Source organism: Molossus molossus, unplaced genomic scaffold, assembly GCF_014108415.1.
Source record: "Molossus molossus isolate mMolMol1 unplaced genomic scaffold, mMolMol1.p scaffold_m16_p_19, whole genome shotgun sequence".
Taxonomy (NCBI): domain Eukaryota; kingdom Metazoa; phylum Chordata; class Mammalia; order Chiroptera; family Molossidae; genus Molossus; species Molossus molossus.
In genome coordinates this window covers 17,798,561-17,821,313 of record NW_023425354.1, presented here as the reverse complement: position 1 = coordinate 17,821,313, position 22,753 = coordinate 17,798,561, and positions in this window count along the sequence as shown.

Below are 22,753 nucleotides of genomic sequence, written 5' to 3'. Positions count from 1 at the left end.
CAGCTACATATGCAAAGGAATTGAAACAGGGACTCAGATACGTACCTGCCGATGTCCGCGGCAGCTTTATTCACAGCAGCCCAAAAGCTGGAAACAACTCGAGTGTCCATCGGCAGACGAATGGATAAACAAAATGTGGTATGTACCTGCAATGGAATATTATTCAGCCATAGAAAGGATGCAGTTATGATACGTGCTACAGCACGCGTGAACCTCGAAGACACTACGCTAAGTGAAAGAAACCGGACACCAAAGGAAAACGACTGTGTGATCCCACTTATGTGAACCATCTAGGACAGGCAAATTCACGGAGACAGAAAGTAGATGAGAGGTTACCAGAGGCCGCAGGGGGTGGGAAATGGGCAGCTTTGCTTAATGAGCGCAGGGCTTCTGCGTGGGGTGATGAAAGGCGTTGGAAATGGTGGTGACGGTTGCACAATGTGGTGAATGTAACTAATGCCACTGAATTGTGCACTTAGAAAAATGGTTTCAAATGGCACGTTTATGTTATATACATTTTTTTTTACCACAATTTTAAAAAAATATATTTTAATCCAACGGGAAAACAGAAATTCTGCTTCAGCTGTCTTCTTGGGACTGCTCTGGGACCAGGGGAATCCTGCACTGGTGACCTTCTGACGTGAGGATGGGAAGATGAACTGTCCCCCTCTCCTGCTTCTTTCCAGCTGCCCCAACTCCCGCCTAGTCCCCAAGCCCAAGGCGCGGAGCAAAGTTGGCCAGGACTGGGCCAGACTGAGTCTCCTCCGAGCGAGCGCAGATGGTTTCCCTCTCCTCCTCGCCCTTCCTCCTCTCCCCACTCCCAGCCCCCTTAAAGAAGAGACCTTTCCAGAATACATCATCTCACCAGAGCTGTAAATGTCAAATTTAAATTCATACTTTGTACCACCTTTGATTTCAAAGAGGATTACACCTCAGTGGTGAAAGGCGGCCACAGCGCAGGCCTGAGCAGGCCTCCTGGGCCTCTGCTGGGCCCCGAAGCATTGTTAACTCCTTCCAATTCATTAGGTCTAATCCTCGCGGCGCTGCGTAAGGGGCCCTGGGCTGCACCCGGCACTCAGGACCATATGTGCCCATTGTATCACTCATCCGCTAATCCAGCACCCGTCGTGGGCACCAGCCACTGGGAAGGGGTTGTGGCCACCCGCTCCGGGCAAGAGGGATTCCTGGCCCGGTGATGGGGACAGTCAGGGTCTGGTTCAGCTCCCAAACCCCCACAAATCCTTAGCACAGGGAGGAAGAGGGGGAGTCCTAGTAGAAGTGGAACGACAGACATCCATCTGTCCTGTCATGCTTCTTTCTCCAATATACACTCACTTACATAATACCTGCAGTATGAATGCACACTCACATATACACTTCTACACTCACTGTCACACACCTGTACACTTTCTCATAACACCCAGCACTACACCTGTGCACCTGCACTAACCCACCCAGACACAACTACACCTGTACCCACTCACACAGCCATCCACGTGCTCATCACAGCCAACACCCAGCAGTACACCTGAGCACCTGCACACACTCACATACACACCTCACACCTTTAGACACATCCACACCCACACTCATGTACACCCATCCACACACACACGTGCATATATTCGCATATACCTGGTCCACTCGGCAGAATTTGCCAAGTTTCTTTTAAAAATAAAAGAGCCCCTGGTATTTTCCTCCTGACCTTCCCAATGCCTAGAATGTTAGAGCTGGAAGGGGCTTTAAAGAGAACTGGGTCCACCTATCTCACTTACAGGTGGGTAGACTGAGGTACAGTGGGATGAAGGGGCCTGGTGGGCAGTGTGGACGCATGGCAGCAGCTCTGCCCTCACTAGCTGGCCGACTCTGAGTAATTCCCTTAGTGCCGCAGAGTCCTGCTTCCTCATCTAACTAGAAAGGACGGTTGCAAGGACAAAATGAGACGACGTACAGGCGTACCTCGGAGGCACTGTGGGTCGGTCCCAGACCACCGCAGTAAAGCGAGGATCACAATAAAGTGAGATGCAATCTTTTTGCTGGTGGAGAGCCCCACCTTCTATTTGTTTTTTTTTAAAAAAGTACATCCATGAAGTGCAATAAAGCAAAATGCAATAAAACAAGATGTGCCTGTATGTCCAAGTACTTTGTAGATGTGAAAGTGTGTAAATATCACAAATGGGTTCCTAGGGTCACCCATGAAGCAGCTGTGGTAACACTAGAACCCAGAGCTTTGGTCTCCGCCCAGACTCTCCACTGCCCGTGACTTTTCAGCAGAGGGAGCGCGGCCCAGAGCCAGGGAGTTTGGAAGGTATGAAATAAACGGGCTGCAGCCGGGGCCCTTGTGGCGCGGGGTTGCGGGGTTGCTTGCTTAGAACGCCCCCACAGGGTGATCTGAGTTTTTGGAGAAATCAGGGTTTTCAGGTGAAAAGAGTAAACTAGGCAGGTCTGACCACTGATAGCTCCCCAGGCCTGGGCTCACACCCTGGAGAGAACTCACTGGAATGCAGGCTGGCCAAGGGTGACATTCAGCTAGGATAGGGGCAGAGGTCACCATGTCACCGATCCTGTCCCCAAAACAAGGACATATACAAGCACAGCACCTGAACCCAACCATATGCACAGCACTACCTGTCTAGCGGTCCATCAGTCTTTCTGGCCACCTGTCCACACCTAGGGGGGTGGAGGTAGTGGACAGAGGTTAAGGTCGGTCGGGAAGGTCTTGTTTCATCTGATATTTTTCTCAGGCCAAGAAATATGCACACGTTAGGGTCAGGTCCTGCCTCACAAGAGCCAATCACTCACGTGTCTTTCCAAGTCCACGTTCAGGGACTTCACGTTGGTAGCTTGAAACCCATCACGGTGGGAGTATTTACACCACGGAAACTGGCAAATGCTACAAGTGGAGACATTTCCCCCAGAGAGCCTACTGTTAAATATTCCCCAGCGCCCACTACACCTGTTTCCTGCTCTCACTGAAGAGTACCTTAATCATCTCAATTCCCAGACCACCCGATGCCTCACCACCTTCTTCCACTTCCAAGCCTCAGTTTCCTCAACCTTAAAATTAGGAGACTAATAACAGCACCTGGGGCAGAGCTGCTAGCGCTTCAGTGTGCGCACGGATCGCTGGAGGAGAAGACAGGTTCCGATCCTCGGTCCGGGTGGCCTGGGGGTCTGCGGTTCTGACAAGCTCCCAAGGGCTGCTGCTGGTCTGTGGCCCACGTTTTGAGGAATAGGAGCTTCTTTATTAACACTGAATTAGCATCAGGCACAGATGTGGAGGCTGCCTTGAATCTCCGACCTCTGGTCTGACCTCTCTCCTCAGCCTCAAGTCCCTCCTAATGACGCATCATCTCTATTTGAATGTTCCTCTCTAACCTCAAACTCAGCGGTTCTAAAACAAGAGTTAGACAAACAGGCCAACCTGAAAAGATTCATCACTTCATCATGAACACCTCCCTTCAGATTGTCATTCTCTCCAGTCGCCCTCCTTCTGTTGCTCATGACCAGCTGGTCAAAAGGACATTCACCGGGAACATCCTCTGCTCCTTCTCTGATTCCATCGCTCGGGCCAGCCCACCACCCTCCAGCTCCCATCCCCTGTGCCTGGGTGACCAGTGACCTCCCAAACATCTAGCTTGAAGTCACAAGGCTGCTACCTGCCAGGTCTCTGCCCACTTTAGCCACCTTCTTCCTCAAACCAGTCAGCCTGCTCATGGCCCAATTTGGTGTTGCAGTTTGTTGTCCCCAGGAGGTGCCAAGGGCATCCTGGCTGATCATTTGCTCCTGTATCCTCAACCCCTCTCTAATCCTTCAAGGGCAACAGGACAGCTACTTCCCCAAGGACCTGCCCTGTCCTCCCTTCCCTGAACACCCTCTGCGTCACCTTTTCTCTAGTTTGTGTCCCCTCTGACTCTCCCTCTGGACTGGGATTCCCCCAGGGCAGGGCTATGTCTCCCCCATCAGACTAGGAGCTCCCCCAGGGCAGCAGGTGTAACTCTACCATCAGATTGGGGAAATCTTCCAGAATGGGTCTCTCTCTCACATCAAACCAAGGAGACTTCCTGCCAGGGGGTGTGTCTCTCCCTATCATCCCAGGGGGTCCCCTTGGCAGAACCCACGTCTCCTCCATCAACCTGGAATAGGTAACACCATGTTTCCTGTTCCTCCTGTGGCTCTGTCCGTGGGATTTGGGACTCTTTCAGCGAAGCTTGGCTGAACACCCCTCCCATCTAGACACCCTGGATCCCCCAGCTTTTCCCAGCTGTGGCTCTCCTGGGCCCAGCTGGATGGGGGGGGGGGAGAAAGGGAGGTAGAGAAATGGGGAGAGAGGGGGAGACACCAATGCAATTATTCAGGAAGGGGGGATTCTCTGCTCAGGGCAGGGACATCCTGGAGTCCTGTCTCCTTCACCACCGCCTCATAGACCCCCAACACCTGTCTACAGTGCTACCCCTTGCCCCAGCATGCCAAGGGAGCCCAGGGCTCCCAGAGCCACAAAGCCACTTGTTAATTAATTGCACTAATTAGCAGGGATAAGGCTGGACATCTGGACCCTCTCACGGGTGAGTTCCGACCCTCAGCACATTCAGGCTGAGAATAGTTGCCCAGCAGGGATACCATCTCCAGCCTGTTGGACCTAGGGCCCCTCCAAAGACATGGAGCACCCCACACACATTCTGGGCACCCCAAAGGGAAAAGCGGAGCCAGATCAAGCCAGGGGTCAGGGAGCTGTGAACTGCATACTCACTGAAGACCATCTCCCCCCACTCCATCTTCTCTGCAGTGAGGAAGGGAGTGCGGGAGTGGTTTGCCCAGGGCAGGTAGGAGTCCCTTCAGTGGGAGAGCAGCTGGGCCCCTCTCCAGACCCCTGCTCATCTCCCCAGCAACCCATTTACCACTTTCCCCCTTCATCCTCAACACCCAGGGCCACTCACTGCCCTCTCTACCTGAATGCTCTTCTAGGATCTCAAATGCAATGGTTCTAAAACAAAAGCAAAATCTGGCCACTGTGGCTCAGCGGTTATAGCGTGGGCCCAAGGACCAAATGATTTCGGGTTTGATTCCTGCTCAAGGGCACATACCTGGGTTGCAGGTTCATCCCAGTCCCCAGTCGGGGCAAGTGCAGGAGGTAACCGACTGATGTATCTCTCTCACGTCACTATTTCTCTCTCCACCCCCCACTTCCAGTCTTTCTAAAAAAGCAATGGAAAAAAATATTCTTGGATGAGGATTAACAAACAAACAAAAAAGGACTCATTACTCCTTCCATTTATTTATTCATTGATTCACTCACTAATTCAACAAATATTTATCAAGCACCATGAGCCAGCACTGAGCTTGCAGCTATAACCAAAGTGCAGTATATGCACCCAGTGAAATATTATTTGACCATAAAAAAGGAACGAGACTCTGCCCTGGCAGGGTTGTTCATTTGTTTGGAGCATTGTCCCATACACCAGAAGGCTGTGGGTTCAACTCTCGGTCAGGGCACATACCTAGGTTGCAGGTTAGATCCCAGTCGAGGTGCCTACAGGAAGCATACGATTGATGTTTCTCTCTGTACTTGAATGTGCCAGGCCCAATCCTGCCTCAAGGCTTTTGCACTAGCTGTGCACTGCCCAGAAGCCTCTTCCCCCAGAATTCTGCATGGCTCACCCAGATCAGGCCTTTGCTTAAATGTCACCTCCTCAGAGAAGCCCTCCTTGACTACCCTATTTCAAATTGAATCCACTCTCACAACACCTTCTATGCCCTTTCCTCTTTCTTTTTCTTCATAACACTTATAGCCACCTGATGATGTTTACTATCTATTTCCCTCCACTAGAACGTAAGCTCCATGAGGGCAGGCATTTTTGTTTGTTACTCCTTATCCCCAGTGCTCATAACAGTGCCTTGTACCTAGTCAGTCTTCTGGCAAATGAGTGAGTGACTCTACCAGGAACTACAGTGAAGGTGACGCTCCCAGATGCAAGGCAAGTAGAAAGGAAAAAGAAAATGAACATTTATCTTGGCTGAGCACTCCACACTCAGAAGACTGATTCAGAGAGAGGAATTTGCCCAGGGTCAGTCACACAGCTTGGAAAGGGCGGGGAGGAATTAAGTGTGTCGGCTTCAAAATCTGTTTAATTTACCCTGTGCTGCCTCCCAAAATTTGGCATCCTGACCTGGATACGGTTGCCCCACTGCTTGTTCCCCCAAATGCTGTTTTTGACCATTTCCCCCTCCTCACACAAGGCAAAGATCCCAGGCCTCTTTCCCCACCATCCCCACTGCGAAGCGGGTTCTGAAAGACACTAGCCCAGGCGTCTGGACTCTATTACCAAGAACCCTTGTGACCTTGAGCAAGTTCCTGCCTCCCACCCCCCCCCCGCCCCAAAAAAAACACTTCTCTCCGGTAAGTGCATTAAAATATCTCGCAGACCCCTCCAGGCCTGCTTTGAGTCCCAGACACATGCCTTCTCCAGGCAGGACTAAGGCCCCCACCCTGCACCCTGCACCTTGAACCCTCCTGCACCCTGCTCCCACCAGAGTGCCTTCCGTGCTGAGCATCCGCACCTGCGCACTCCTGCGTCCTCGAGGGCGGGGCAGGGCTCCCTGAGCTCCATGGAGAGGGGCAGTGAGAAGAGGTGGGGGCTGGGCTTACCCAACTCCGTCCTGCTACACCGCACAAAGCCAATGAAGCCTCGTTAAATGAATGAATAAAGCGAACACACCTGAAAACCACAGGCCTCTGCTGAATTCGGCCTGCAGTCCTTGGGCCGGTCATTTGCCTCTTCTGATTGGATCGCCCTTCTTGGCCACACCCACTTTCCCAAGCCTTGGTTTCCGCAGCTCCCGTCCAAACCCGCCAGGGGTTTATTCCCTAGTCTGTCTCCTTTAGGTTTTGGTTCAGTCTCCTCAACTGTCAGATGGGGCTGTTGTGAAGCTCTTGCCCAGTGCCTGGCAATGGTAACTACTCCACAGATGTTAGCTCACGTTGGCGATGGGGGAGGGCGATGGAGTGAAGCTGCGGGGAGCAGGGGTACCCCAAGTGCACCCACCCTCTGCCCCTCTATCCTTCCGCCCATCTTTCCAGACCTTGCAGGCTCAGCAGAAAGGACAGAAATTGGGGCTTTAAGGTGAAAAACAGCTGAGTGGAAAAAGTAAGGACATGTGAGGAAAGGGAAGGCTGGAGAAGGGAACGGACATTTGTTGAGCAATTATGTGCTGAGCATTATCTCCTTTTACCCTCACTGGACTCTGGGCCCCTGGTGCCATTGCCTGCCTCCTGCTGAATGCCTTGTGCACCTCTGTCACAGCTCACACCACTGCATTTATTTCTTCATCTCTCTTTCCTTGGAGGAAGGGCTGGACCCTATCTCTGTGTCCCAGTGCTTTTTCCACATTTTCTAGATCAGAAAATAAATACAAAGGAAAGTAAGTACCTTGCCCAGGTCATGCAGCAGGTAAATGCTAGAGTTGGTGTTGGGGGCATGGATGGGAGCTACTAAGGAGAACAGAGCTGGGGTTGGGGCACGGGTCCTAGCTGGGCATTGGGGATGAGGAGTGTGGCCTTACAGCCCCTTTGTGATGTCGCAGCAACTGTGCAATCGCTGCCACCGTTACTGAGCACCTGCTCTGTGCCCTGGACCACACTGAGAGCTTTACACACGTCTCATTTCACCCTCCCAGCCATCCCCGGAGGAAGGGCCTATGGCTAGCCCCCATTTTATAGGTGAGACAATGAGGCTCAGGAAGGCAAAGTAACCGACCCTGTTTTGCAGACGGGATAGGCATCAGCCATCCTGCCTCTCCTAGAATGCCCCACTTCCCACAGTCTCATATCTGAGACTCATCGATTGATTATTGATGAATGCATTTGTGGTCTGGCTCTGGGGCCTCTCAGTCAGGCCCTGGGCAAGGACAAAAATGAGGGTGGAGGCGGGGATCCTTCAACCCCAGGAAAGGCCCTCAGGCTACCCTCACCCAGCACGTCTGCGTCTGGCATCCACCACTGCCAACTCAACCCACCTTCCCTCCACCTCTGGATTTAAAGGCACAGTGACAATTAATCACCCAGTGACATGGAGGGCAGGCTGCAGAGGAGTTAATTAATTAGGGAAATTTCTCCCAGCCCTTTGAAGGTGAAATGTGTGGGGAGGGGACAGGGCCAGAGACAGTTATTATTCAAGCTGAACAAGCTGGCTCTGAGAGAAGACTTCAAGAGCAACTTTGGGGAGCTTTAGCCGGGTGGAGACCTCACCAGGGTAGTATGGAGCGTGCCCAAGCCTGTCCTCCTAAGCCCAGCTCTAGGCCCCCAGGTCCAGAGGGTGGAGTCCTCCTCCTTCGTCAGTGGGCTGGGGTATCCCTACAGGCAGAGGGCCTCTAGGAGCCAACTAGAATAAGAAGGGCAAAGCTGTTACCTACACCCACTCACCCGATAAAAGCAGCCAATGATTCTGCTTATGCCACTGCCCCACAGGAATTATTTGGGTGTCATTTGCAAGCTTGGGTGCTCCACACACACAGATAACTGGAAGATAACTGATAGATAACTCTGTCAGAGCAGCCCAGGCTCAGGGAAGGACATCAGGGAGGGGGGTTTGGTCACAGGAGTGGTGGGAGGGGAGGGTCTTCAGACCCCCTTCCCTTCTACCGCTGTGGCCTTGAGGGATTGATATCTTGTGCTGGTGGAGGCTCTGTGGTACCTGCCAGGCTGGCGGCTGCTCCCAGAGGCGTGGAAGGGCTGACCCTCGGTGCCCATTCTCACCCATCGATGGGATGCGAAGTTGATTTGGTCATGAGATTAAGGGAGCCGGAGACCCCTTCTCCCAGCCACACACCAAATATCACCCTCTGCAGCATCAGACTTGGAAGCTAGGGACACATTGGGGTGACAGAGATGCTTAAGACGTAGGTCCCTACCTTGAAGGCACCAACAGACCCTCCATCCACTGATAAGCAAGGCAAAGGTCTGAGCCAAAATGTGCCAGCTGCAGAGTCCCATGGGCGCACAAAGGAGCCATGATTTATAATGAGTGGAGGATCAGGAAAGACTCAAGGAGATGGTGTCATCAGGGTGAACACCTAGAAAGGGAGGCTGAAATGTCAACAGGCAGAGGGAACAGCCTGAGCAAAGACATGGAGGTGGCGACTTCCACAGCACATTTGGGGAAGGATGAGATCATGAGCAAGGTGGCTGCAGTCTGGAGTGGACAGACAGGGGCACGGGGAGGGCCTGGCAGCAGAAGGCCTTCCACGCTGGGACTGGACATGATTCAAACATGGTGGGGAGTCATGGGGTGTTTTAAGGCAGGTCCTGCCAGGAACAGAGAGCGTTCTGTCAGCTGGGGGACAGTGGGTTCATTGGAGAGGGGTGAGGTGAGACAGGAAACCAGTGAGGAGTCAGGTTTCAGGGTCCAGGAGAGAGATGATAATGGCATCAGCCAGAAGACAGAGCAAGGGGAAAAGGAACTATAGTTTATTGTCCACCTACTATGTGCTGGGCTCTATGCTGGGCACTTTCTATCCATGGGCACTCCCTTCCTCTCAGGATTTTTATTATGTCCAGATTTAGGGGCAACTAGGGGTCTAATTAAACTGGGGTGAGCAGGTTCTGCACACCTGAGAAGGTGTCTGCTCCATTCTGTCCTCTCCCCTGACCCCTTAAAATCTCCTTCCTACCCTGCAGGAGGGTCAGGGGCCTGGGAACACTGTCTATGCCCAGTTCAGGGACCCCCATGGAGAAAATGTGAAAAGCAATGCCACACAGCCCACACTGCTCCCCCAACTCCTCCATCCCTGCCCCCTCCAATCATTTGTACGACAGGAAGAGAACCTAATCCCGAATCTGAAAAACTATGTGATGGAGGATTTACAGTATTAGAAGGCAAACAGTGGCAGGTGTAATTAGGAGAAAAATTTGTCATGCTCTCGACTTGGGGAAGAGAAGGGAAGGTCTGGCATCCCAATCTCCCTGGTGTTTACCCAGCGTGTGCACACACGCAGGGGAACAGGCGCTGGCCACGGGCAGATTAATATTTGATGCAAGGAAGAGAATGCATGCTGTTCATGTTTATTTAGGATATTGTGAAATACAGTGAAATTTGCAATTTTATTGGATTTGGGGGGGACGGTGTTTTGGAGAAGTCTTAAGCTGCATGGTAGGACACGCACATCTCTCCGGAGCATAGAGGCACCAGCTTTGGTGGCAAGCCCTCTATACCCCCCTTCCCAAATCCAAACTTCTAGTTCCATTCCCCTCCTGAAATGAGAGAGGATTGTCCCCAGGGGTATAGGAGGAATAAGACAGAAATCTCAGCTGGGCCTCTTAATTTGGAGTTTAGTGGCATGAGGCTGGCACAAAGAGAGGCTATCTCTGGGGAGTTCTTGTCAATTACAGGCGGGCTGGACGCCATGGTCGGGCAGTTTTAGGCACTGGCGACCCCGGCTGGCTTTGGAGGGGCTGCTGGGAGGAGTGAGGAGAAAGGGTGGAGTGAGATAAAGAGCTGTTCTCTTTGTATTCAAGAAACTGGTTGACAGAGAGAGCCTTGAAAGGCGTGAATCTAACCTCCCTCCCCCAGCCAAAGGCTCAATTCTGCCATTTCTTTTCTCCAAGTGGTTATCCAGCCGGTGCTTCCAGTGCTGGGGAACTCATCAACTATTCCATTGTTGGACACTGCCCGATGGAAAACTTTCCCAAACCACATGGCTAGGGTGGGGGTGGGGAGGGCAAGGATTAAGTCATATGGCATGCTCTCATTTGCATTAAAATAAAGGATGGAGATGATGATGATAGACAGACAGACAGGTGTGCATCATGTGCAGTAAACTTCTGAGAGAAAACATAAAAGTTGGTGCCAGCGATTGTTTCTGGACAGGGCAACTGGATGCCTACGAAACCCGGGAGTCTGGGAAGGGAGAAAGCCACTTTTCCCTGTCTACCTATGACCAATTTGAATTTTTCATCATGTGCCTACAGTACTTTTCACAATAAAAAAAAAACTATTTACTTTTAAAAAATAAAATGTTTTCTACTCAAAGAACAGGCGGAGATAAAGAGAAAGTAGTATGGTATGAAAAAGAAATAGGATGAGATATAGGGGAGTAGATGAGATAAAGAACTATAAGGAAAGTAAACATGCAGTAGCAGAAGACACACTCCACACTGATCGTTACATGGAGCCAAAGTCTGTCTGTCTCCTCGGAGCTCCCACCTACTTTCCCACCGTGCTGGTCCTACCGACCGGGTCACCCAGAGAAGTCCCTTCCCTGTGCCCCGTGGCAGCCCGTCAGGTATTCGAAGTCAGAATAAAATTCCACGAGAACCATGTCTGGCACCTATAAAGATCTGAGCTGGATCAAACTGGATCCTGGCCCCAGTAAGACTTCTTTCCTACCACACATTGCCACTCTTTTTCCCAGGATGGCTTCCACAGGCTCCCGAGCCTTCTGGTCTTGCCCTCGGAGCTAGTGCTCCTCTTACCTGGGAGCTCGAAGTGGGACTGAGCTCCTCCAGTTTGGGGTCATCTCTGCAGTTATCTCATGCTCTGTGACCAGGACAGTGGCCCAACCTTCTTCAGCAACAAACTGTGGCCATCTGGAGCTTGCCAGCCTCAGAGACTATCCAATACCCACATTTTTAAAATGGGTAAACTGAGGCCCAGGATGGGACAGAGACTGGCCTGAGATCATGGAAGCAAGATCTGCTTTGTGTCTACTCCCTGTGTGAGCCTCTGGAACTCCCACCAGGATGGAACCTTGGGTAAGGCCAGTAGGAGAAGTAGGAGCATGCCAGCCGGCTCATGTTGGAAGCGGCTCTGTTTCCAGTATTGATTGCAACAAAACCCAAAGAACTGCAAGCCAGACAGCGCACGAGGTTAACTAGGGATTTTGGTGAAGACAGGCGCCATTCAGGCATCAGCGTGCGGCAGGAAGAGTCGGAAGGTGGCTATGCTGATGCTTATGTGTGCCCATCAGTATGTGTGTGGGGGGTGTGCATGTACACGTGAACCTGTGTCTGTGTGAATGCCTATACAGGTGTGTGCCTGTATGTGTGTGCATGTGAACCCGGGCGGGTGGTACCTGTATAAACAGGTGTGTGTCTGTGAGTGCGTGCATGTGTGTCTCTGTGTGTGTGCATTGTGGCTCTGTACATCTGCTACAGCCTTCAGCACACTGACTTGCTGCATTTGCTCACAAGGCTGCCTCCTCCCCTGAACTGTGACCTGAGATTTCATCTTTTAAAAAAAATTTCAATATCCTCAGTGCCAAGTACAGTCCATGGCATATAGTAGGTGCTCAATCAATATCTGCTGGACGGAACCGGACTGAATTGAATTCAACTGAACTGAATTGTATTTTCTGAGTCTCTATGCGTACCGGCCGGTACCAGGGAGAGGAAATGAATACGTGCCACGTGGGTGAATGCTCGTGGGTTGTCTCTTCCTGCGTGTCTGGGCCAAGTCTCCACGTCTGAATGTGGGTCTGTCTGCATGTTGTGAATATGCCCTGGCGCGAGTGAATTCAAACCACAAGGAGGGAACCTGCATACACATGTGTGCATGTGTGTGCATGTGCGTGTGCATGTGTGTGCACGTGCCAGCTCCGAGAGCCCTCTCATGCATACAGAAAGCCCAGTGACTCCCGGTTTCAGTTGAGCCAGGTTTCTTCCCGGTAAACCTGGAACAGCGAAAATTAGTATGAAAATGGTAGTGTTCGGTTAAAAGGAAGGGGGGTGGGAAGAGATGAGGGTGCCCGTGAGTGCTATTTTATTTCTCAGTGAGAGGATAAAGTGATTTTTCCTACATAATTTTTGATGTAGAGGCTAAATTAGGCCAGAGAAGAGGGACAAAGCAACTTTCGCCCTCATTAGTATTCCGGCCGCGTTGGCCCAGCCACGGCAGTTATGTATTTTTGCAAGTATGCATATAATTTATTGTGGAGAACACAATTTACATGGTAGTCGATGCCTGTTTTATAGCCTCACAAATAGATGTATGAACTCAAGCATATAATGGCCCAACCAGCAGGCGCAAATACGTTCTAAATCTTCTAAATGTGCTTCACAAAAATGTAACTGAGGAATATAAAACAGATCAATTCTTGCATGTTATATATTGGTTTTTGATTTACAAATCTAATCTGGGACATTTCTTCAGAAATGAGGGGATTTTTCCCCCCTCCTCCTCCTCCTCTTCTTCCACCAACTTCTCCATGCACAGACCTTGCCTGCTGGTCAGGTGCCTGTAGGCACCGCCACCTCCAGGACATGCATCTGTGCCCACATGGGTGCCCACGTGTGGTGCATGCTCTTACCCGGCTGCCTGTACATGCACTCGGAGGTATGTTGGGAATCTGTAGACCTCGGGTGGAAGGGACAATGTGATCTCTGCTCCAACTGTGTGACCTCCCCCATTTGAAGCTGAAAATTTGGGGAGGAGGGCTAATAAGAGGACCCAAGGGGGTATGTGGCATCTCTCAGATCTGGTCCCTCTGGGCTCCTGCCTAAGTGGCCTATTTTCTTCAGAACGCAGACTGGCCTCATGAGTGACTAGACGAGAAAAAGAAAGTGAGAGTCTTAGAAATAAAAATTAAACTAACACTCATTGAGTTCCATCTTTAACTTGTATTTTATTGAAAATATTTTTATCGATTTATCTTCATACATGGCTTTAAGAAAATGGACACAAAAATCATGGGAATATAACATAGCAAAGAAAATGAACAAACTACTACCCCTGCAAGAACATGAGTGAATCTCACACACCCGTAATATTAAATGCCAAGAAGCCAGACCCAAAGAAGACCTGTTGTATGGTTTGATTTATGTAAAGTCCAAAGCACGAACTAAACCAAACCATAGTGCTTAGAGGTGGCAAAACGATCAAGAAAAGCAAGGAAAAACTTTCCATAAAGGTGAGGATAATGGTTATCTTTGGGGAAGGAGGCTTTGGTGAGAGTACGAGGGAGGGATCTGAGCAGCTGTTCTAATTCTTGCCTGGGTAGTGATTCCATGGGTGTTGATTCCACTGATGATAATTGGTGAGCCGAGTACTTTTCTTTTTATTCACTTTTCTGTACAGTGTATGTATTTTACAACATTTACAAAAACAGCCTGTGAGGGCTTATAATAAAAGCAGCCCCCCCCCCCCCATTTAATTTCATTCTGCTTCCTGAAGGGAACTCCTGATAACCATTTGTGGTTTTCTCTTCACATCTTTAGAAATGTTGTGTAGCTCCTCTGGAACCTCTACATCAATGAAATTTTATGATCCTTTTTATTTCTGTAAGGTCAGTAGTAATGTCTCCACTTCCACTCCTGATTTTAGTAATTTGAGTCTTCTCTCTCTTTTTTGTCTTGGTCAGTCTAGGTAAAGTTTTGTCAATTTTGTTGATCTTTTCAGAGAATCAACTTTTGGTTTTGTGATTTTTCTCAAATTTTTATTTCCTATTTCAATTTATCTCATTTTTATTTTATTTTTTTTAATCCTCACCTGAGGACATTTTTTGATATTTTGTTCAGATAGAATGGGAGAGAGAGAGAGAGAGAAACATCGACATGAAAGGGACACATCGAGTGGCTGCCACCCGCACGACCAACCAGGGCCGGGGACAAACTGCAACCAAGGTACGTGCCCTTAGTGGGAACCGAACCTGGGTCTCTCCAGACCGCAGGCCAACACTCCAACCGCTGAGCCAAACCGGCCAGTCAATTTATCTCCACTCTAATACTTACTATGTCCTTCCCTCTCATGGCTTTGAGTTTTGTTTGCTCTTCTTTTTCTAGAAATGTATAAGTTTAGGTTATTGATTTGAGATTATTCTTCTATTTTAATGGAGGTGTTAACAGCTATAAATTTCCCACTGAGCACTGCTTTTGCTGTATCTGATAAATTTTGGTATATTGTATTTTTGTTTTCATTCATCTCAGAGTACTTTTTAGTTTCCCTTGTGATTTCTTCTTTGACCCATTTGTTATTAAGGAGTGTGTTGTTTAATTTCCACATATTTGAGAATTTTCCAAATTTCCTTCTGCTCTTGATTTCTAATTTCATTCCACTATTGTCAGAGAACATATTTTGTATATTTTTGATCTTTTAAAAATATACTGAGACTTGTTTTGTGGCCTAAGATGTGGTGTCTCCTGAGACCATTCCATGAGCACTTGAGAGGAAGGTGCATTCTCAGTTGTTGGTAGAATATGCTATCAGATCACTAATAGAAAATAGTGTGTTAGGCCTAGTTGGTTTATAGTGTTTTTCAAGTCTTCTATTTTCTTGCCGATCTTCTATTTAGTTGTTCGTCCATCATGTCAATGGGATTTTGTATCTCACCTACCTGATACTTATAAAGTGCAAGTTGCAACCCTAGTTTCAGAGGCCTGCAATCCAGGAAGAAGGGAGAGCTTCAATTCTACTGAGCTGGGCCACCCCTCCATGCTCCCCAGCACAGGATGCTCTCCCTCACCCCATACTGTCCTGTAACCTGGAGTCTTGGATGGCTATGAACTACCCCCGCTCCATAAGAATCAAATATCCCCACATTCCTAGGGTTACTAACCCTAGCAGAAGCAAAACAGACTGGAAGAGGTCTCAGAAACCATGTAGAGCCCTGGCTGGTTTGGCTCAGCAGTTAGAGCGTCGGCCCAAGGACCAAAGAGTTGTGGTTTCGATTCCAGTCAAGGGCACATACCTCAGTTGCAGTTCGGTCCCCGGCTCTGGTCAGGATCATGCAGGAGGCATCCAGTCGATGGGTTTCTCTCACATTGATGTTTCTCTCTCTCTCTCTCTCTCTCTCTCTTCTCCCCCCCCTTCCCCCTCTATCTGAAGATAAATAGAAAAGTATCCTCGGGTGAGGATTAAAAAAAGAAAAAGGAACCATGTAGAGGTCAATGCCCTCCTGGTACAGATGGAGAAACTGAGGCCCAGAGTAAGGAAGAATCTTGTTCTAGGTCTCTTGGAGCCAGGCCTGCTGTTGTCCCATCGACCTGTTCAGTTCACAGCACCAGTACTGACCCATGGGTTGTCAAGAAAAAAGAGACCCTGTTGAAGTCACCCTCTGTGTCATTTCCATTTGTAGTGTGGGCAGGGGCAGGATTAGAGAGGGTGAGAGGCATGGTGTTGAATGGATATCCAAGTGCACCTAGAAGACCTATACTTCCATGCCAGCTTCATTACTCTGAGCTGTGTGACCTTAGGCAAGTCATTCTCTGAACTTCAGTTTCCTCTGAAAGCAACATGATCATCATTTACCAAGTCCCCACCATGCACCTAGTACTGGTATATATAATTTCATTCAATTCTCCCAACAGTCTTGGAAGAGCTAAATGCCTTTGGCATAGGAGGAAACTGAGGCCCCATAAAGCAAAATAACTCCCCCCAAGCCATAGGTATTCACTCATCACTGCTTCAAAGCTGTAGCACAGACAGCTGCCCTAGCCACATGGCCTCCATTCACCCTTGGAGCATGGGTCCACATACTTAACGGTAGACTTGAAGCAAGTCAGGGAGTCAGCAGATATTCATCACCAGGATTACTGTTTATTTCGTTAGGTGTGGTCACGGCATGGTCAGTTATCAGTGAGGGATACATACTGAAGCATATCTAGATGAAATAGCCTGCTGTCTGGGACGTAAAGAAGAGGGGGCAGACGAAATAAGATCAACAAAGCTGATCATTGTCACTGAGTGATGGGTACTTGGGATTGCTAAACTACTCTCTCTCTCGTTTTTAATGTTTACAAAATTTCACAATAAAATGTTAACAGCAGCCCTCAGGGGTTCTGACTCCAGATAGACCCATCCAGGAGAGTTGGCGATTCTCAGATAAAATGGCCACTACTCAGGGACTGGCCTCAAGCCTTCAGTGTCCCCAGGGTCAGCAGGGGTCTGGTCTCCGGGTGGACTTGGCTGTGTTGTCTGGAATGTAGGTGTGGCTGTGTGATCACGTGCATTGCTCTTCCTGCCTTGGCCACCTGCCAGCAAACACCGGAGGAGGCAGGAGACCAGCCTCTAGTCCTGAGACCCACTGTTCCCCAGGAAGATGGAGACAGTAATTTTCTCCCTTGACCCAGGAGGGCCCACCTAAGGGCAGCGGAAGGAGTGGAGGCCTTTGCTTTAAGTAACAGAGAAGGTAGATGGGATGGCCCTTCAGTCCCCTTCCCAGACACACACACCCAGCCAGGGGTCTCCACCTGATAGGAAGAGGAGGTTGGGAGGCTCAAGCTGGACTTCCAGGCCAGTATTCACAGTCTGCATCCCCATGGCAACAAGCTAGTTAGAGAGTCCTCAACGCAGCCTCCTGGGGCCATTTATCTGCCCCACCCCCTCTGCAGGATAGCAGTGTTAGGCTACCCTGCCCTCCTCCCACTTCCAGCTCTCAGGCCTTCGAAAGTGACCCTCACCTACCCCAAAGACCATCTTCCTGTGTACAGAGCCCAAGAGACAAAGCCCCGCTCCACCCAGTTCCTAGACACACACACACACACACACACGCACACACACACAGCCTGCCTGCTCATATCTGAGCAAAGCCTGCTCTAGGTTCAGTGGGATGGGGTAAAACATTTGCTCCCACACTCATACACACACTCACATACACACCATGGACGCACAGTCACACAGACATTCTCAGTTATACACAGCCTGGCAGGTATGAGCAGCCAGATGTCCACACACCCCCTCTGCCCCGAGGTATAACCACACAAGTGTGGCAAGCCCTGCTCTACCACATGGCAATAGGTAAGTTGCTGATCCTCTTGGAGCCTCAGTTTTCTCATCTCTACATTGGGAATAATTAGATCAACCACCTATGCCAGTTGTAAAGATTAAATTTGATTAAGAACGCAGTAGATGCTCAATAAATGCTTCTTCCTTCACTGAACCTGGGCAGGCACTGTCACTGCCGGGTTCTGGTAAGGTTAGGTTTGGGAGTCGTCCGGCCCGGAGGGTGACTCTAGGCTCTGCCACTGACCAGCTGCCTGACCTAAGCAGTCATATAATCTCACAGAGCCTCAGTCCCCTCATTTCTGTGCGGATTACATGAGTTAACACAGCATTTACTACAGCGCTTGGTACCTCGCTGATGCTGTTGTTGTAGTATAATAAACCAACAACAAAACTATGCTGCTGATAGCAAACACTGCCTGAACAGAGAGCTTACTGTATGCCCAGCTCTCTACTGATATATGAGCGAAGCTAATCCCCACTATAAGGGAGATAAAGTTATCATCCCCATTTCACAGATGGGAAAATTGAGGTCTGGAAACATTAAGAAACTCCTTCAGGCCACAGAGATAGAAAGCTGCGGCCTGGGGATTGATTCCAGCTCGACTCTGCTGGAACTGCTGGGCCACACTGCAGTGCCAAGAAGTGATGCCACTGTCATTATGAGAGGCCATGGATCACAGACCTGCTCAGCCCAAGGGCCGGATCCCTTCCCCTAGCAGAAGAGGAAAGTGAGGTCTCAAGAAAGGTAGCTCTTTACTGAGGTCACCTCTGTCTCATCCTGGGCTTGACATCACCTCCCCAATCTGTGTCCCCTAGAGTGGGTCCCCCAGGTTGAGGGCCTCACAGAATGGGGGCCTCTGCTGCTGGCTGGGAGGGGGCTCAGGGACTGGGGAGCTTGTGTTGGGTTCTGATTGACAGAGACCCCTGAATCCTGACATATGTCCCCCACACCCTCGTTCTTTCATCCTTTCCTCCCTTCCTTTCCCCACAGAGTGTGACTGACTTCCAGTTCCTTGTAAGTGGTCTGTCATTCCCACCAAGACTGCCCTCCCCTGCCCTGTCCCCCAAGCTGGGCGGCACGTGGCGGGATCTCCCTGCTTCTGCTCCCTGCACCTTGGCTTCCTCATCCGTGAAATTGGGGGACTGTGCCCTAATTCACAGGGCTGTGGGAAGGAGAAACAGAGAAAAAGGGAAAGCCCATAGTTAACTGCCTGCATGAGATGAGCACTCAAGACGTGTAGTTATGTCAGCTGTTCTTATTACCAGTTTACAGCCACTTCCCCAGGCCCCTGGAGGACCCTGGAGCTTCTCCCCCACTCCTTCCCCTCCAGGTGGCCCCCTGGGTCCCAGGCTCATGCATTTCTTCCCTCCTCCAATGACTGGTGCTGAGAACATAGCCCAGGCCGGCTACAATGTTCCTATTCGGTAAGTTCCTGCCCTCAGGGAACTCCGCACTTGGAGCAGAGAGAAGCAAGCATTCAAGCATGTGCCGAAGACCACCCCCACACAGAAATGTTGAGACAGCCAGCTTGGGGGTCCTCATGATGGGACGCACAGTTTCCTGGGATCCCCATGCCCAGCATGGACCCTGGCAATCAACCCAGAATTTCTGGGGTGGAGCCCTGGCATGGGTATATATATATATATATATATATATATATATATATATTTATGGGTATATTTTAAATCCCCAGGAGATTCTAAGGTACAGCCAGGGGCTGAGACCACTGCTGGAGTAAAAGCTGCCCCACAGTGCTGTCCAGGGCTCCCAGGGAAAACCATGGAGGGACAGGCCACTGGGGACCCAATCTGACCCAGGGCAGTCACCCACCCACATGCAAGAAACGGGGACAGGAATGATGGGGTGTAAAGAGGAGGCGGGGGGGAGGGGGAGAGATGGGGAAGAGCGGGGGGCTCAGCAGAGCCAAGCACGTGGAGCTAATTTCAGTATCAAGCATCACCCACCCTCCAGCCCACTGACACTGGGGTGGCTCCTCCAGTGTCCTTGCCTCCTAATCGCCTAATGATGGGGTTGCCCGTGGGGCTGGAATGGACCAGTGTCCCATAGGTCCCCTGGTCACAGTCTGGATTATGAAGAGCAGGTGGAGCCCAGAGCCAACCCCCTCCACCCCCTCACCACCACCAAGTTGGGGAAACAGGAAAGGTTAAAAAAAAATGATTGCCTTTTAGACACGTGAGCTCTCAAAGCTCGAAAAGGCCTTAGAAATCAACTTGTCCAACTCCTCATACAGAGAGGGAAACTGAGGCCTGGAGAAGGGCATTCTGGGAGTCACCAGCATCTGGGGAGCAGCACTGCTCATTGGATTTCCCTATAAGTCCCCGAAGTGAGGGGCAAGGATGGGTGATGCCCTCTCGTAGTTCTAAAAGGCTGCCAAAAAGTCATGCTGGAGGCAGGAAAAGCAAGATATTGAGAAAGGACAGTATTATTCTCTTTGGGGGAACACAATTCAACCCACTACAGGGGCCCTATGGGTCACCATGGAAGGGGAGCAGCAATGTCCCCAGATCTGACCTTCTCAGCTCTGGCCTCTCTTCCTGGGCTCAGCCAGCCTGGAACGCGTCCTCTTTACTTGTTCCCATCCCATAACTGAGTAACCTGAGACCAGTGCTGGCCACCTGCCCCAGGAGCTGAGCCCAAGACCCAGTGTGTATTGGAGGGACCAAGTCCTGAAGGGAGCAGGACCTTGTTCAGGCTTCCCACATGCTAGGGACTATGCAGGGTGCTGGGGAGAAGCTAAGAGGGGAGCTGAGTTCCTGTGTCAGGGGCTCTCACAGTCTCAGGGGGGAGCCAGACTCACCCACAGGGAAGCCTGGGAGTGCCTGGCTTAGGCTGATATAACATTAAGGGGCAGAGAGTGCTTGGGGTTACCGAGGGACAGGAGATGAGGGAGAGTCAGGAGGTAATGCTAGGGTTTAGCCTTGAAGGATGAGAAGGACTTCAAAGGAGAGAAGTAGGAAGGAGGTTCCATGTGAGCCCCAAGTGTGTGATTGTGGGAGTGGGTGCAGGGCGGGTCCTCGCCTGGAACTGCCCGAGCTGGGCCCCCAGAGACTTACCACACCTGCTGTCCCCCCACTGACCCCTCCCCCAGGAGCTGAGCTCCTGAGAGCAGAGGACAGGCATTTCATCAGAGCAGCCCCAGGACAGAGCTGGCACGCGGAGGGCGCTCTACACATTTGTTGGCTAAGTGACTAAGTGAAGGAAGGACTGCTTTAGAAGGGAGCCCCTAAGGGAAGGCCCCTGAGAACCCTGAAGTGGGGGATCACCCACCCACCTCACCTTCAACAGATGCCACTATTATTACCAGCAGGGATTGACTCATGAGGTTCTTTATGTACCACCATGTGACACACACACACACCCCTCGCGGATTTGAGGCAGCTTGCAAAAAACACACAACAGGATAAAATAAAATTTAAATAAATGGAGATGAAATTGAGACCAAAGGAAAACGTGGATACAGACATCAGCATCGGCATCACCCACTGAGGACCTACTGTACGCAGGACACGGAGTGGTGATTCCAATTTCTCAAGAAAAGAGGAGACCTGTTGAGGAAGGAGACTAGGCATTTTTGAATTGCAGAGTTTTAGATTTGGAAAAGCCACTGAATGTGACTGAATCCAGTTTCCTACACAAAGCAGAATGCCTTCTACTCCCTTCATTCACTCATCCGTTTGTTTATTCCATAATCCTTACTGCGAACCTACTGTGTACCTGCTGATAAGCACTGATAAGGCAGCCACCCTGGACAGAACTGCAGCGATCCATTGCTGCTCCATTCATCTTTGCTCTTCGCAGAGTGCTCTCCAAGGTTTCTCTCTGGAGGCTGTTTGCTATGATCCTGCAGGGCAGCAGACACAGATGGACAGGCTGGGGCCCGGCCTGCCGGGGCCTCTTAGTAAGAGAGTGGAGCCCAGGTACAGCCCAGCCTTTCCGGGATGGGAAAGGAACTGATGCCAGGCATTCTAATAGGCCTTTCCACGTACTGTATTTCATTTTATGTATCATAATGTAGTGTGATATAGGGCTAGAAACTACACTGCTCTGTACCTCATTGGTAAAGTGGAGATAATTAAAAATTAAAGGACGTAATGTGCTGCTGTTGTTTTTACTGTGATTACATAAGACATTAACCATAGGGGAAGTGGGGGAGGGGTTTATGGAACTGTCTATACTATCTTTGCAACTTTTCTGTAAATTTAAACTTATCCAAAAATAAAAGTTTATTTTTTTTAAATTAAAAGCCTATCTCATAATTTGTTATGAGAAAGACTTACTGAGCGTAAGTATTGGTGATTATGATTTAATTCTCACAAAATATTGTGAGGGGGTTTATTTTTCAGATCGCCTCAGAGAAGTTCCGTGACTGGCCTAAGGTCACACAGAGTATTGGGTGACAGTGGTGTTTGAACCCAGGCCGGAGACTCTCCAAAGGCCACAATCCTACTACACTCTGCTGCCTCTAATATTTTAGAACTTTTAGTGACAAGGAAATGACCATGAGTTAGGAAGGAATGATCAGAGAGACTGCCCCGTGGCTTCCATGAGTTGGCCCTTGTCTGCATGGAACTGCGTGGAGCACATCTCTGCCTTGGGCTCCAGCCAGCCCTCAGGTGGACTGAGCAGAGTCCACATTCTGTTCTAAGACCGAATGTCCTTGGCACCTCCCATAGCATAGCCAGGAACTCATTGCTCAGGCCTCAGTTCCAGTGGCCGCCCCACCCCAGTCCCATGAGCTGACCCATCTCATCTGTCTATTGTCCCTCTCTAGCTTAAGTGAGGGGCTCAGAAAGGGCCCAGGGCTCAGGGTATGGCCCTTAGAGCTCAGCCATTCTCTTCCTCCAGGGATCTGGGCAGGATGGTGCTGCATGCAACCTGGCAATAAGGTAGCTTTTGCTGTCAAAAGGGGGCAGGGAGAGCATGGCCTAGGTCAATGGGCTGTCCCCAAATCAGAAGACACAGCATTCAGTCCTGACAACTCTCTGCAGCAATGTGGCCATGGGTAGTCCTTTAACATTCC